General features: G+C 40.0%; 1 protein-coding gene and 1 pseudogene across 3 annotated transcripts in view; one reads left to right on the top strand and one right to left on the bottom strand.

Annotated features, from left to right (window-relative positions):
• Positions 1-316: 316 nt before the first annotated feature.
• Positions 317-16,795, top strand: part of SLC39A10 (solute carrier family 39 member 10) — a 158,422-nt gene continuing 141,943 nt past the window's right edge. Inside the window, exon 1 of one of the 3 annotated variants that reach the window (XM_034954709.3) lies at positions 317-612. The gene's annotated coding sequence lies outside the window, so the exon portion shown is untranslated. Of the gene's footprint in view, positions 613-10,834; positions 10,925-16,795 lie in introns of those variants that run through there. The other 2 variants (XM_008950632.4, XM_055108911.1) reach the window with 2 other exon arrangements.
• LOC100969227 (adenosylhomocysteinase-like) lies at positions 4,582-8,541 on the bottom strand (annotated as a pseudogene).

Genomic DNA, 16,795 nt, shown 5'->3' on the forward strand with positions numbered 1-16,795 from the left:
AGTTAATTTAGTTGTGAAAAAATAACCAAAAAGAAACTATCGGACTATAAGAATTCCACAGTTGGCAGACTGTTGGTATTTCTCTTTCTCTTTAAATATATATATAAATATATCTCTAAATATCTATAAATATCTATAAATAGATATATTAAATATATATATGCCATCTGCTTACAAAAGATGAGAAACGTTGGAGAAAATTATTTCCCTTAGGGTATAATGTTATGGCCATTCAGAGAGAGGTCTCTGGTATTTTCAAGGAGAATTTGGTACAAGAACAAGACAGCATCAGGTCTGCACAGTCATTGGCTGCAAAAAACAAAGATGATTTCCTTTAGTCCCTGTTTTAGTTTTACTCTTTGAACTTCCAAGTTTATTTATTGTTATTATTTTTAATGTGGCACAGATTGTTTTAAGAATCAACTTGGTTCCCTTTTTTGAAGTCCTTTTTTTTTTTTTAATTTGTTGAGACTGGTTTCTAAAGTGCTCCACCTCCACCACCTGTCATTAGATGGGGGGCTGCGGCTTGGAGAACACTCACAGTTCTGAGTTCAGCTGTGGACGGAATAATGAAGGGCAGCTGCAGAAGGAGGTAGAGCTGCAGATTCGGAGGTAGGTGGCAATACAGTATTTCAAAATAAAAACTACCAAGCTTCAGATCGGTGATAAATTGTCATGCACTAAGTGTACCTGGAGAAATAAAACTAATCTCTATCCATTTTAATTCTCTCAGAAGGACTTTCCCTCTTACATATAAAATCCTGGGAATTTCCCCCTCCTCATCCAGTCATTTCTATGTGATTAATCATACATTGGTCACTCGTCACTAGATGGCATTGTGCAATGTTTCTTGACAGCAGTAACTAAATTGGTAAAGTTACAGCTTGGGCTATTTTTTGGTATTTTCTTCTTTGGGATGGATCTAGAGGATCTAAATCTGATCCTGGATATGTCATCATCTTTATATGTTTTATGAGTATGGCTTTGTAAAATTTGTGTCTTCTTTGAGAGTCTTTTTCTTAGTATAACTTCCTAGTACATGAACCCAATAATTATCAGTCTTAAATGAACAATAAATAAATTCTTCCTCTAATTTTCCTCCAAGTCACATGTACAAATGTTTACTTACATTTGAAGAAATAAAATAAAGCTCAACATATCTAGGATCTCTACCTAGGCATGAAGGTAGAAAAAAATATATATGGAAATTTGCTTTATCTAAGCATGGCCAGTTGAAATCTAGCTGTGGATAAGCCATGAAGATAGAGTAATATAAAAAAATCAGTTAATGCTTTCATAAACCTGTGAAATTCACAAAGGAAATATAATAGCCATAAGTAAGTAAAACTGATATAAATGTGTTATGAATTAGTAGTCACAGTCTTGTACTTTTCCAGACATGACAAATAATTGTGACCATTTTTATTTGTCGTGTTCCCATAAACCTTATGGTGCTGAAGAATAAATTCTAATTTCTGTGCTATCAATAAAATAGGACACATTTTCCCAAGTTATAATTATGACTTAGTGACCTGAGAATTTGTAAATAACAATGGATGATAAAATTAATTATTTGGAGTGAAGCTAACAAGATAAATGACAGATAGATAGATAGATAGATAGATAGATATGGTAGATAAATGCATAGCAGCTAATACAGCATTTGACATTCTGAAGTTATATAAAAACTATAATATTGATCTGCTGTTTTCATTTACTTATTTTAAAATCTGAAAAATTGTTTCTCTGTTTTAATTTGCCTTTTTATTTTAATTTCATTCATTTGTCCATTCAAAAACATTAACCAAACACCAGCTTTGGATCTGTTCAATACCAGAGATGCAAAGATAAGTAGGATACCAAATGTGCCCTCAAAAAGCCTTTAGTCTTTTATGTTAAGCATCCATAAAGTAACTATCAGAATCATTCATGAAAGAAGGAGCAAGGGGGAATGAAAGAGGGAGATATGTAATGCAAAGAGTCTTAGACAAGGAAACAAGATGCAGGCCGGGTGTGGTGGCTCACACCTGCAATCCCAGCACTTTAGGAGGCCGAGGCAGGAGGATTGCTTGAGTCCAGGAGTTTGAAACCAGTGTGGGCAACATAGCGAGATCCTGTCTCAAAAAAAGAACAAAGCAAAAAAGACGCATGGTTTATGGTCACAGCTCTAACAGTAACTCATGCTATAACCCTGGACCTCCCTCATTGTATGTTCAAATGAAATAATTTTATAGAAAAGTGCTTTGTAAACTGTAAAATGTTTTTAAAATACTAGTTTTTAAAGCTTTTTCGTATAAGAAACCCACTTTTTTTTAAATAGAACTTTGATCCTTCAGGCCAATGCAGCTCCCTTTTAATTTTCTGTTTCAAAATTCCAGCTGCATACATAAAATCCATTAAATTTCCAACTCATCTTGTAAAACAAAAATTGGACAGAAGCACCACAATCTTGGAGAGAGAAAAGGCAAAAGGCTAACCTAAATGCCCAGTGATCACATCAAACTCTAAAACACTGAGATGCTCTGATTGTCCCCTTTCCCCCTTCTACTCTGCTGATTCTTGCTCTTTCTCTTAGTTTCTGCAGGTGAGAAACGTAATTTCAAGTAAATCTGTTACAATAAAACATGACAGATGAAAGACCCCCATTCTGGTCCTAGGCCATTACCTCTTCCACGCTTTGATGGTAGAAAAAAAACAAAAAGCGTTTGAATGGATTGCTAGATTAGGAGATTCAGTACAATATCATCTATTCTTAGACCAGTTTAATAGTTCTGCAAAATGCCTATTTTTCATTAAAGCCAGTCATACTGTAATCTACAATAGATAAGTCAGAAAAAGTTTTATTTTCTGTATACAGACATCATTATGTAAGGAATAAGAAACTCAAATGTATTTAAGGCCACAAAGAAAGATACATAGGTGGGGTGGGGGAGAGCATTAGGGAAAGAGCTAATGCATGCTGGGCCTAATACCTAGGTGATGGGTTGCTAGGTACAGCAAACCACCATGGCACATGTTTACCTGTGTAACAAACCTGCACATCCTGCACAAGTACCTTGGAACTTAAAAAAAATAAAATAAAATAAAAATAAAGAAATTATATATTTATTTTATTTTATTTTATTTTTATTTATTTATTTATTTATTTTTTATTTTTTTGAGACGGAGTCTCGCTCTGTCGCCCAGGCTGGAGTGCAGTGGCACAATCTCAGCTCACTGCAACCTCTGCCTCCCGGGTTCACGCCATTCTCCTGCCTCATCCTCTCCAGGTAGCTGGGACTACAGGCGCCCGCCACCACGCCTGGCTAATTTTTTTGTATTTTTAGTAGAGACGGGGTTTCACCATGGTCTTGATCTCCTGACTTCATGATCTGCCCGCCTCAGCCTCCCAAAGTGCTGGAATTACAAGCGTGAGCCACCGCGCCCGGCCATAAATTATATATTTTAAAAAAAGAAAGATACAAAAAAAGGTGTCCTTGGTCAAGTACTTGACTGGATCTAAGTATGTGTAGAGAAGTGTTTTATCTTAATTTCCTGGTCCATTATGTCTTTTACTTTGTTACTGCATTAAGCTGTTTGTAGTATGATGACAGCTTACCAATAAAAAAAGATTTCTATTTTTTTAAGTTTTTAAAAATTTTTAAATTCAATTAAATTTTTTTCACCCTGCCCATCCCTCAAAATTAACTTCTAATTAAGCATTTTGGCTAAAAATGTTTCCTCAATATATTAGAATAACCTGGTTATTCCTGGGCTCAAGCTCCTGGGCTCAAGCAGTTCTCCCACCTCAGCCTCCTGAATAGCTTAGACAACAGGCATGTGCTATCACATCTGTCTAATTTTTTTTTTTTAAGAATGGGGGTCTCACTATGTTGCCCAGGTTGGTCTCAAACTCCTGGGCTCAAGGGATCCTCCTGCCTTGGCCTCCCAAAAGTGCTGGGATCACAGGCCTGAGCCCCTGGGCCCAGCCTGAATGATTAGTTTCGTCCTAGAATATTTGTTTACCTTCAGACATGGGCTATGAGAAATCTGGACGGTTAGAAATAAATGTTTAAAGACCAAGATACCGTATACATATGTAACTAACCTGCATGTTGTGCACATGTACCCTAAAACTTAAAGTATAAAAAAAAAAAGACCAAGATACCTATTTAATATATGATTTCTTTCCTGACTTTCCCTTCATTTTTCAGATTTATGACATTTTTGTCTTTATTTAAAATATTACTTCAAGCCAACAAGTATTATAAAAATGACATATTGGTATTTGTGCACAAAGAACCGAGGAAATGGAATTTTACTTTGCCAGTTTCAGAGACCATAGCACTCAAGCTTCTCATCATCAGTATGTTTGGATGAAAAGATAGTCTTTGTCATGAAAGTATATGCACCCACATTTAGCCATGGACAAAACTTTCCTGGAAGGAAGCAGAGATTTTTTTTTATTATTATTTTGGGAAAGTGTACTGAGGCATATCTCTAAAAATAAAATAGCACTTCATCAGTACTGGTCATTTTTTAGCCACATATGACAAATGATCACATATGCTCATAAAAATCTAAAAGGAACTGAATGTTGTTCTCTTCTGAAATGGCTAAGTATCTTTCCTTTAAACTGTATTTTAAAACAAAAACAAACTTTACCACTTTGATTGAAGAAAATGCAGGAAGCCATATGGTCCCACCCAAAGTTCCTGCATGCAAAATATCATGGGGAGGAAGGTTCAAGGTGTTTTTAAGAACATAACTTTTATGTTTCTGCCCTTTAACAATGGCACTTCCTGTTTTGTCCTCTAACTATAATGAGGCTATCAAGACAGATTATGGACTTCTCCTTTTTGCACAGTGGAGAGCGTGTATACACCATCTTACCACGTGCGTAGAATTCAAACTAAGTATTGCCATTACTCAATTCTCCTGAGGTCCAACAAGTTGATCTATGGTCTCTCAACAAGGGTTGGAATGTTCAGTAATTTACAGTTACCTAGTCATAAATCTGGTATTGAAGTCAATGGAATGTCCAGTATTCTTTATCTCAAATATACATGAAGCTACATGTTGCAACTAAATGGCCCCTGTGTTTTACTAGAAGCTGTTAACAACCCTTAACAGATTAGGATTCAGTGATTGCCTCCTTGTAAGGCAATTATTTTTTCTTCTTTTTTCTTTCAAAAAAGAGAAAAAGAAAGGAAGAAAATAGGAAAAGAGGATAAAATGAAGGAAAGAAGAAAGAAAGGAAGTGTGGAAGAGGGAGGAAAAATGAAGGAAGGAAAGAAAAATAGAGTAGAATGAGAAGATCATGACTTCAAGTGAGAAAGAAGCTACTTTCAATAATCAGAGTATCTGTTGCTTCCCAAAATCAGAAAAAATATGTTTTTAGGGCCAGGTGCAGTGACTCATGCCTGTGATCCCAGCACTTTGGAAGGCTAAGGCAGGTGGATCACTTGAGGCCAGGAGTTTGTGACCAACCTGGTCAACATGGTGAAACCCTGTCTCTACTAAAAATACAAAAATTAGCTGGGCATAGTGGCACATGCCTCTAATCCCAGCTACTCCGGAAGCTGAGGCAGGAGAAGCACTTGAACCCAGGAGACAGAGGTTGCAGTGAGCCAAGAATGCACCACTGCACTCCAGCCTGGTTGACAGTGAGATTCTGTCTCAAAAATAAATAAATAAATAAATAAATAAATAAATAAATAAATAAATAAAAATAAATTTCTTCAGGCATTTCTTATTATAATTAATGGTTTATGTTTGGTCTTTAAAAAAAACAAGAAATGTACATGTTTTAGATGTAGATTCCAGATTGTTACCCATACCAAATGATACTAAAACAATAACACATTTGCTAAAGCAAAAGATAAGAAAAACACCCACAAAAGATGCTATTGGTGTAGCTAATGCAGTGGCAAAGTTGTTAAGACTGCTAATCCCTTTTGGAAATCTGTGCAACTTGATGAGCAGCTGCACAAAATATATTAGTGGGAGATCTGAGATAACCAACAATAATTAGGAAAGTCCATTTTTAGCAGAATGCATTCTGGGGCAGAAATAAGTTTAAATGCAGATTTTCTGGCATAATAACTAAAGTGATTAGGTTTTCCTGACTAATATTTCTATAAATTTACAAAACTGAAATCAGACCAGCCTGGGCAACATAGGGAGACCTCATCTCTACAGAAAAATTTAAAAATTAGCCAGGCCTGGTGGCATGAGCTTGTAGTCCCAGCTACTCAGGAGGCTGAGGCAGGAGGATTGCTTGAGCCCAGGAGGACAAGGCCCATGGGTCAAGTAACCCATGATTGTGCCATTGCGCTCTAGCATGGGCAGCAGAACAAGACCCTGTTTCAAAACAACAACAAACAACAAAAAAAGAAAAAAGAAAAAAACCCTGAAATCACAATAAGCAATTGACAAAAACCAATGTTTTCAGTAAACACTTTGTAAAATAATTGTGCTCTAAAAATTATAACCAGTACACGCTTTCTTTCATTCTTAAAGTTATTTTTTTTCTTTTTTAGGCACCAAAATTTTTATTGACCCCCCCTCCTGCTTTCTTTTAACATTATAAATGTTATATAAACATTTTAAACCAAACTACTCTTTTTGACACAGGGTTGTGATAAGAACCATCCTGTTACAAAGTGGTGGTGGATCTACGCTTGCTTTTACTTTTTCTGGCCCCTCTCAACCTCTGGCTGTCGCTTCTCTGTCCTCTCTTGATTGTTCCTTAACAGTCTATGCTTATCTTTGTACGATACACAGTGAAAGTACCAACCTCATTGTTACATAGTTTAAAAGAAGCCCCAGCACTAAACCAGGCTTTCAGGAACATTCCAACTCCAACAGTTCCTCCTTGCCCTTGGATATAGCTCCTTCTCAGCTGTCATGGACTTAGGAACCATTGAGCCTATAAACAAACACATGGGTATAACTCCATAGGCCTGGTGAAGGCCTAGATGGTAAAATATATGGGTTTTGTGACCCCACTATCAACCTCCAGGCTAGTGAAGAACTGACTTAGTGAGCAGTTCCAAGACCACTGAGCTCATGGTTCCCTCTGGCTGTCTCCATTATACCTCCATCGTAACCAGGGCTTCAGGAGGGGCCTCTGAATTCCCCCTGCCACAATTGTAACAGTATGAGGGATGCAGCAGAGTCCAAAAACTAAGTGACCAACTTCAGGGTGCCAATGGGGGACACTGACAAACCAATCACAAAGTTGGTGCCATTTGCTCTTGGGCAGGAGAGGCGGGGTCCAGGGAAGCACAGCAGCTAGAAGGTAGAGGGAAGGCCTGGCTCTCAGTAGCAGTAGGGATCAGACTCGAAGGGGCTATCACCGGACATGCCCAGGTACAGGGCCTGCTTCTCAGTGAGCTTGGTCAGCTTCTCATTCAGCTTGCTCCAGTGGGCTTCAAGCACTGCTTCATCCAGCTTCTTGGGCCCAAAGTGAACCCTAATGGGGTACTTGTCTGGGTGAGTCCACAGCTCAATCTGTGCCATTACCTGGTTGGTGAGGGAGTTACTCATCAAAGAGTTGGGGTGGCCCATAACACAACCCAGGTTGACCAGCCAGCCCTCAGCCAGCAGGATGATGCAGCACCCGTTCTTTAACCAGGAGCAATCCACCTGGGCTTGATGTTCATTTTCTCGACAGCGTTTTTGTTGAGCCACTTGACATCAATCTCCATGTCAAAGTGCCAGTGTTACCATGATGGCATCATCCTTCATCTGCTTAAAGTGCCAATCGAGGATGCTGTCATTACAGCCTGTGGTGGTGACAAAGATGTCCTCCTGACAGGCCTTGTCCATGGTTGTCACCTCATAGCTCTCCATGGCAGCCTGCAGTGCATTGATGGGGTCAATCTCGGTGACAATGACATGATCCACAAAACCCCTGAGGGCCTGGGCACAGTCCTTGCCCACATTGCCATAGCCCACTATCACTACTACCTTGCTGGCAGTCACCACCTCTGTGGCCTGCATGATGCCATCTGTGAGGGATGCTTGCTTGCTCTTGGTGACAGAGTCGTTCACATTGATGGCAGGCACCTTCAGGATCCCATTGGCCATCATCTTGTGTAAGTTATGGACCCCAGTCAGGGTCTCTTGGGAGATACCTCGATGCCCAACAGGAGCTGTGGGAACTTGGTGTGAATGAATGACATTGAGGGGCCCGTCCTTTTAGTTCACTGTCTGCTGGATGCACCACTGGTACTCCTCATCTGTTTCTCCCTTCCAGGCATACACTGGAATGCCAGCCTTGGCAATAGCAGTGCCGCATGGTCCTGGGTGAAGAGGTTGCAGGTGGACAACTGCCCCTCAGCACCCAGGTAGATGAGGGTCTCAGTGAGGACGGCGGTCTCCACAGTCCATGTGCAGACAGCCAGCGATGCAGGTGCCTTTCAGTGGTTTGGAGGTTGAGTACAACTTCCACCTGCACATCAGGCCCAGCATCTCATCCTCTGCAATGTCTAGGGTCTTGTGTCCCCAGGCAGCCAGATCCATATCAGTGACTTTGTAGGGCAGTTTGTCAGACATGCTGGAAGCACTTCTGCATAGAGTGGGGGACACAGGTGAAGGAGGCCAGGCCTCCGACTAGGGACAGACACAGCACAGGCTGTTCCGGGCAGAGCAGTTTAGGTTTATATATTATATAATTTCTCATAAGTAAACAGTTCATAAATTGATACTTTTGATTCATTTTGAATATCAGGTCAGGGAATTAGGGATTAGATAAAAAATATGTATACGCATATATAAATATTTTTTTGAGACAGGGTCTGGCTCTATTGTCCAAGCAGGAGTGCAGTGGCACAATCTTGGCTCACTGCAGCCTTGACTCAAGCAATCCTCCTACCTCAGCCTCCCAAGTAGCTGGAACTACAGGCATGCCACCGCACCTGGCTAGTTTTTGTATTTTTTGTAGAGGGTTTACCAGAAGTAGATACATAATTTAAAAAAAATTTATAAGCTAAGTATATAACGTGATCATGATAATTCATTAAGTTCACAAGACACTCAGTGCCTAGATCAAATGAGCTTTAGAAATTAAGGCCAGGTGTGGTGGTTCACGACTGTAATCCTAGCACTTTGGGAGGCCACGTCTGAGAGGATCACTTGAGTTCAGGAGTTCAAGACCAGCCTAGGCAACAGAGTGAGACCTCTTCTCTATTAATTTTAAAGAATAAAAAAATTAAAATTAAAAAAGTTAATGTTTAAATTAATTTTTAACTGGATCTCAGCAAGTCCAGTTTTAGATGATGAGAGTTATTCTGTATTTTAATCATAGTACCACTCGTTACTTAATCTCCAGTAAGTCTGACCAATTTACTCCAATAAATTCTTTTTCCTCTTTGTTAAATAGAGATAATAGCCCCGACTTTATAAGATTGTTTGGAAGATTAAAATGAGATAATGCATGTGAAATGCTTAGTGCAATGTCTGGTGTCTTACTAGTGCACAGTAAGCCTGCTATAAAATTACCAGTTGTAGGCCGGGCACAGTGGCTGACGCCTGTAATCTCAGCACTTTGGGAGGCCGAGGCAGGTGGATCACCCAAGGTGAGGAGTTCAAGACCAGCCTGGCCAACATGGTGAAACCCCGTCTCTACAAAAATTAGCCTGGTGCCATGGTGGCACGCGCCTGTAGACCCAGCTACTTGGGAGGCAGAGGCAGGAGAATTGCTTGAACCCGGGAGGCAGAGGTTGCAGTGAGCCAAGATCACGCCATTGCACTCCAGCCTGGGCAACAGAGCAAGACTCCCTCTCAAAAAAATAAATAAAATTACCAGTTGCGATAGTGTTACTGATGATGGTAATGATGATGCCTGTTCTACAAGGGTTCTAAACTTCCTCCAGAGGCTTCTAGTTTTACCTAAACTGAAAGCTAAGCCCTGCCCTCCCCACCTCTCTTGTTCTCAAGAACGCAATTTTCATACAGAAATGAAATGTTAGAATTCCAGCGTCCTGCAGAATTACAGGACATCTACAGGACACTGGAATTCTAACTTTATTCCTTAGTAATTCTTACTTACTTACAGTAGTTCTAATGTTATTCCTCAGTAATTCTTACTTAAGGTGTGTGTAGACTTGAAGAATGACAAAGCCATCCTTGACTGGGTGCAGTAGCTCACGCCTGTAATCCCAGCACTTTGAGAGGCTGAGATGAGCAGATCACTTGAGGTCAGAAGTTTGGGACCAGCCTGGCCAACATAGTGAAACCCTGTCTCTACTAAAAATACAAAAATTAGCCGGGAGTGGTGGCATGGCCCTGTAGTCCCAGCTACTTGGGAGGCTGAGACAGGAGAATCGCTTGAATCTGGGAGGCGGAGGTTGCAAGTGGTGCCTCTGCACTTTAACCTGAGCAACAGAGCGAGGCTCTGTCAAAATCAAAAAGAAAAAAGAAAAGGCCACTCTTGAATCATTTGGAAGCTGCTTCTGAAGAGAAAGAACTCACAAAGTCAGCACTGTTTTATTTGACATTTGCTCATTTTGCAGTGAAAACTACACAGCAAAGTCCTTAGAATCATCACTTTAAAGGTGTAAGTTTTAACATCAGTTATCTCTCAAGTGTAAAATTGTAGCCCTACAGAGTTTGATAAAATTGTAAAATGGAGTTTGGATGTTTAGGGAAAATTTATCTGTGCTAAGAAAAATGGAGAGAATTAACAAGCTATAAAAATTACAAAAGCTAGAAATTTGCAGTAGATTAGGATTTGATTGGGATCCATGGTGATGCTAATTAGGAACAGCAAGCCCCTCCCAAAAGCTCATCACAGGAATACCTTAGGCTGAGGTAGGCTCAGACCATTTTGACCTTTCATCCTATCTCTTCCTACCAACACAGAGGGAGATTTATTTTAGGGAAAGCAGAACTGGCATTCTTCTTTGGACCCAGAGCACCTTGAAGAGCTGTTGCCAGGGTAAGTCTTCTTATGTTCCACCCACCCTGGGTTTAAGGCATATCATTACTGAGGCTGGGCAAAGGATATTTAGTGCCTCTCTGACGTGACTGTGTATTTCTGTACTATTTAAGCACTTGAACTTGATGTTGTGGGGCTGGCACCCAACCAAGATTCAAGGATGGTAGAGTGCTTCTGGTGTATTAATGAAATATTTTGTTGAAGATACAAATTTCTACAGAATAGAAACTGACTACCCAAAGAAAAATTTTGTCAACTTTGAATCTAAGATTCGTGTACCTTGTCTACATTCTCTCATCCAACCTCCTTTCTCATCTTATTAGCAGAGAAATAAATCTAGGAACGACTAAGTCTAGTAACAAAATAAGTGTTTGGCACATAGAAAACTGAATTACAGATATTAATATATACACAGGAGATCATTTATTTGAAGCTTAAATTATTAGATCTATGTTTTTAAAAGCAATTCAATATAAGATGAAACAAAACTGAGGTGACTGGTTTCTTTGCCATCTCTCTAAGCGATGTGGTGTTCCATCTAATAGCTTATGAGTCAGTAGTGTGATCCACACAATTTAATTGTGAGGAATCAAGTAAGACAAAGATTATAGATTTGATCTGTTCCTCTCAATGTTGCTTTCAATTATGAGGGTCTAGATTCTAGGATCATGCAGAATGTTGGATATACGACACAATTCTCAGGCAACATTATTTAAGGCAATAAACAAAAGCGCAAAAAAAATTGTGTCTTTTAACTTTCCTGATAAGCATTTATTTATTTATTTATTTATTTATTTATTTTTTAGACACAGTCTTGCTCTGTCATCCAGGCTGGAGTGCAGCGGCGCAATCTTGGCTCACTGCAACCTCAGCGTTCCAGGTTCAAGCAATTCTTGTGCCTCAGCCTCCCAAGTAGCTGGGACTGTAGGCATGCACACCATCATGCCCGGCTAATTTTTGTATTTTTATTACAGACGGGGTTTCACCATGTTTACCAGGCTGGTCTTGAACTCCTGGCCACCCTCAAGTGATCCGCCCGCCTCAGCCTCCCAAAGTGCTGGGATTACAGGCAACTTTCTGGATAAACTTTTGAATTAAGAGAAAAAGGAAACAATAACAAAAAAGTTTTAGCTCCTTCTGTGTGAAATATATAATTTTGACACAGATAGTGGTGCATATGTCTATGCTGATGGTTCATAACATCACAGTAATTTGCACAGTAGATGATACACTAAAGTCCTTCGGTTAGCAGCTTATAAATAGTTTGAGGCTTGTGTGTAATTCTGTAAAAAAAAAAAAAAGAAAGAAGATAAGCAGTTTGATCAAGAAAGATTTTCAGGCTGATTAGAAAATGGAAATAGTAAAATATTAAATCAGTAAAATACATAAAATAGTAATGAAAAAGATATACTGCTAGCATGACCTCATGTCTTTAAAGTGATCATTAAACCCCCAAATACCTAAATTATGTGATGAAGGAATATATACAGAAAAACTAAGGGTTAAACTGAACACTAAAAATTTTTCTAGGCCAGGAGCAGTGGCTCACACCTGTAGCCCCAGCACTTGGGAGGCCAAGGAGGCTGGATCGGTTGAGCTCAGGAGTTTGAAACCAGCCTGGGCAACCTGGTGAAACCCAGGCTCTACAAAAAAAAAAAAAAAAAAAAATAGCCGGATGTGGTTGTGTAGGCCTGTAGTCCTAGCTACTCGGGAACCTGAGGCAGAAGGATCACTTGAGCCCAGGAGGCGGAGGTTGCAGTGAGCCATGATCATACCACTGCACTCCAGCCTGGACAGCAGAGCCAAACCCTGTCTCAAAAAAATGTTTTTTCTACTCTAAACGAGTCATTTAGAAGTACTGATTCAAACTGCAAAACAGTTTTATGAAATGGTGAAACAGAAAAATATTACGTGAATGTAAAAGGATGTTAGGAAGGACAAGAGATGATAAAAATAAATGCAGATAAATTTCCATACAATGTAAAGTATGCACATTAAAACATTTAAAGAGCATGTGCAGTTTTCACAATGCTGGCCTTAAGGTTGAAGAATCAAAGATAATACAAAGAGAGGTTGTACAATACAGAGACAAAGCTGTGGTCATTAAATAGTACTTAATACCTTCTGGGAAACTAATATTGAACACTGAAAATGGGTAAAAAATTTTCAAATCCTGGTTTATATTATATATCCTCCACTGGAATTGCCTTGTAGTCTTAAAAAAAATGTTAATATGTTGCACCTTGAGATTAGCTGTGGCAAGGGTATAATTTTAAAAATAAAAGAAAATTACTTACAGGCCCAGACTGCTCAGTAGGCATTTTAGGTCAGTGCCAAGTGCTAAGTGTACTGGGAGGTGTCCAGTCCCTGGGATAGAAGCACAGATTCCAGGCTATTGGAATGGCTGAAGTGTGAATTAACTCTGTTGGTGCAAACTCTCTTCCAGCTCAAAATATTCTCGCTCCCAAAAGGAGCAGGCCCATCCCAAGTTTAGATTTCTGAAAACTTCTCTCTTGGAAAGTATGTTATTTATGCTTCTTGTTGAATGCCTTGAAATTTAAAAAAAAAAAAAACAAAACAGAAAACAAAAAAAGTATGTTATTTATTTATTTTTAATTATTAAAAAATAATGTTTTTCGAGAGAGTCTCCCTCTGTCTCCCAGTCTGGGGTACAATGGCGCGATCTTGGCTCACTGCAACCTCCGCCTCTAGGATTCAAGAGATTCTCATGACTCAGCCTCCCAAAAAGCTGGGACCACAGGTGCACGCCACCATGCCCAGCGAAGTTTTTTGTAATGTTACTAAAGACGGGGTTTCGCCATGCTGGCCAGGCTGGTCTTGAACTCCTGACCTCAGGTGATCCACCCGCCTCAGCTTCCCAAAGTGCTAGGATTACAGGCGTGAGCCACCGCACCTAGCCCTGAAGTATGTTATTTAGAAGCGCAAAACCTCCTGAAGAAATAATATTCTAGAAACGAAGGTCAAGAGTAGCTTTAGAGAAATCCTGATGATTTTTTGGCCATTCACTGAAACAAATCAATGAAATGAGCACACTAAGTGAAACCATGACACATCAGTAATGTAAATCTGGAAGAATTTTGTTTTGTTTTTCTTCTATTGACATGGGTGATGGTGGTGGTGTTTGCATCTTTTGTCTTTTATTCAATCTTCAGGCTGTTTGTCATAGAATAATTTTAATAATTAATAATTAAATTTCAGGTTATCTTTTTTTTGAGACATTGTCTCACTCTGTCACCCAGGCTGGAGTGCAGTGGCGTGATCCCCGCTCACTGCAACCTCCATCTCCCCAGTTGAAGCGATTCTCCAGACTCAGCCTCACCAAGTAGCTGGAATTACAGGTGTACATATCCACCTCAGCTTCTCAAAGTACTGTGATTACAGGCATGAGCCACCATGCCTGGCCCAGTTTCAGATTGTCTTTATTTGACCTACTGTATATAGCCAAGTAGATATTTCTCAATCCTGTCTAAAACCTGTGCTGATCTAGTCTTAAACTCCCTTCTTAACCTCACACTGAGGCTTCAGATATTAGATTATCCACTCAAGTCTCAGTTGCCTTTTTCCTTAGGATGCGATTCACATGCATCTCAGAGACCTGGAATGTCCACCTCTCAGCTTCTTTTCTCTTTGCTAATCCTCTTCAACTCTGTTTTCTATCCCCAATCTCCCATATTCCTCTTTTTTGATTACCACAAACTGGAGTTCTTCTCATTTCTCAATGGCCAACACTGAAATGTTCATAGTTTAGGAAATTGTATCCAGAAATAAAGCTGTATGTGGTAGAATTTCTCATAAAAGTACCTCAGGTACGCAAAGCATTACTTTGATATAAATAAATAATCCATCATTTACTGTGAAACTCTAAGATTGAGGTTTCAAGAACTAAAGAGAGGGCTAGGTGAGCCTCAGACACAGCACTCTCTACACACAGGGCCTGAAGGACAACAATGACCTGTAATGTCAGGCCGCTGTTAGCAGGTCCCTGATTGCAGCTGCAATACTTGCAGACCAAGAGGTATTTTGCACTGTTTGAATCTCTAAATTTTAGAAACTACTATATACACCTATAAAATGGAATATTTGCAGGCTGCCCAGACCTTATGGTATGTAGTACTTAATTCTAAAAGCCTTTCAAAGGAGCCAACATTAGCATTATATTATTTTCTTCTTATGAAAATAATAAATTAAGGCTAAACCCTGGCTTACAGATGAACTATTTCTGGCTCACTATCCTTTGGCCAAATGCCTTAACCACTCAGCACACTTCTAGGTATGCCAACTAAAGAGTTGGCACATCAGGGGATGGGAGAAGGGAGAAGGGCATGACTTTGCTTTTGTCTGGAAACCTGGTTTGAGTACAAATAAAACCAAAGGAAACCAATAGTGTTTATAAATAAGGGTATATTCTGGAATTGTGTAGGACAAAGATCAAGGCCTCTCAGATGTCAAGGAACCCCTGAACAGAAACCCTGACATCAAAGGCTGTGCATAAGGAGTAACACCTCAGAGTAAAGGGAAGCTTGGCAACCTACCAAACCAGCACAGTTTTTCCTTATTCTTCCTATACTTTAGACATGGAAGTGGGATGGTGTCTCTTGTGCAACTGCTAAGAAGAAGTGACCTTTGGATCGAAGTAGAAAGATTAAATCAGAAAGAATCAAGGTTCAGAGTCTGCAAAGCCACAAGCCCTCTGTCTGGGCCAGCAAGTTCAGTCTTTTGTTTTTTGTTTTGAGACAGGGTCTCACTGTGTCACCAAGGCTGGAGTACAGTGGTGCAGTCACAGCTCATTGTAGCCTCAACGTCCTAGGCTCAAGTGATCCTCCCAGCTTAGCCTCCCAGCTGAGCCTCGCGCGTAGCTGAGACCACAGGTGTGCTCCACCATGCCTGGCTAATTGTTTTATTTTTATTTTTATTTATTTATTGATTGATTTTTTTGAGACAGAGGCTCGCTCTTGTTGCCCAGGCTGGCGTGCAATGGTGCAATCTTGGCTTACTGCAACCTCCACCTCCCGGTTCAAGCGATTCTCCTGTCTCAGACTCTCGAGAAGCTGGGATTACAGGCACGCGCCACCATGCCCAGCTAATTTTGTACTTTTAGTGGAGATGGGGGTTTCTCCATGTTGGTCAGGCTGGTCTCGAACTCCCGACCTCAGGTGATCTGCCTGCCTTGACCTCCCAGAGTGCTGGGATTACAGATGTGGGACACTGCGCCCAGCCTTTATTTTTATTTTTTTGTGGCGATGGGGTCTCACTGCGTTGCCCATGCTGATCTCAAACTCCTAGGCTCAAATGATCCTCGTGCCTCCTCCCAAAGTGCTAAGATTATAGACGTGAGCCACTATACCTGGAAAGTCTTTATTCTAGCTCTGCTATGCTTTGCCTTGCTTCCTTTAGCCACTAAAGGCTTGTGGAAAAGCAATGTATATAGTCGGATTCCAAATTCTTCTCAAGTTAAGACAGCGACCTTCCAAAGTTAATGGGTTGTGGCTTCATTTGTAAATCCGTGAAGGTAGAGTGCCCAATATTGTAAAACATAACCCTAGATTTAACTTACTCATCCATTGGGTTAAAAGAAAAAGTATTTAATACAAAAAATTCAAAAGCCAAGTCAAAACTACCCTTTAAAGCAAAATGCTGACTCCAGGATTTTGGCAAAGTTTCTTTCCTTGATTGTAGTCATTTCAAGGAGAGAGAGGTTAACCTCTTCCCCTAATCTCACCTCTTCAAAGAAAAGAAGTTGAAGCAGAAAAATTAGCACTGATCTCATGTTAGGATTCAAAGGGCAGGATGGGGCTGTGTAATGTAGTGATGGAAATAGGATAAAACCCTTGTTACTGTTTTCCAGAAGCT

The sequence above is a fragment of the Pan paniscus genome, chromosome 13 (genome assembly GCF_029289425.2).
Source record: "Pan paniscus chromosome 13, NHGRI_mPanPan1-v2.0_pri, whole genome shotgun sequence".
Lineage (NCBI taxonomy): Eukaryota > Metazoa > Chordata > Mammalia > Primates > Hominidae > Pan > Pan paniscus.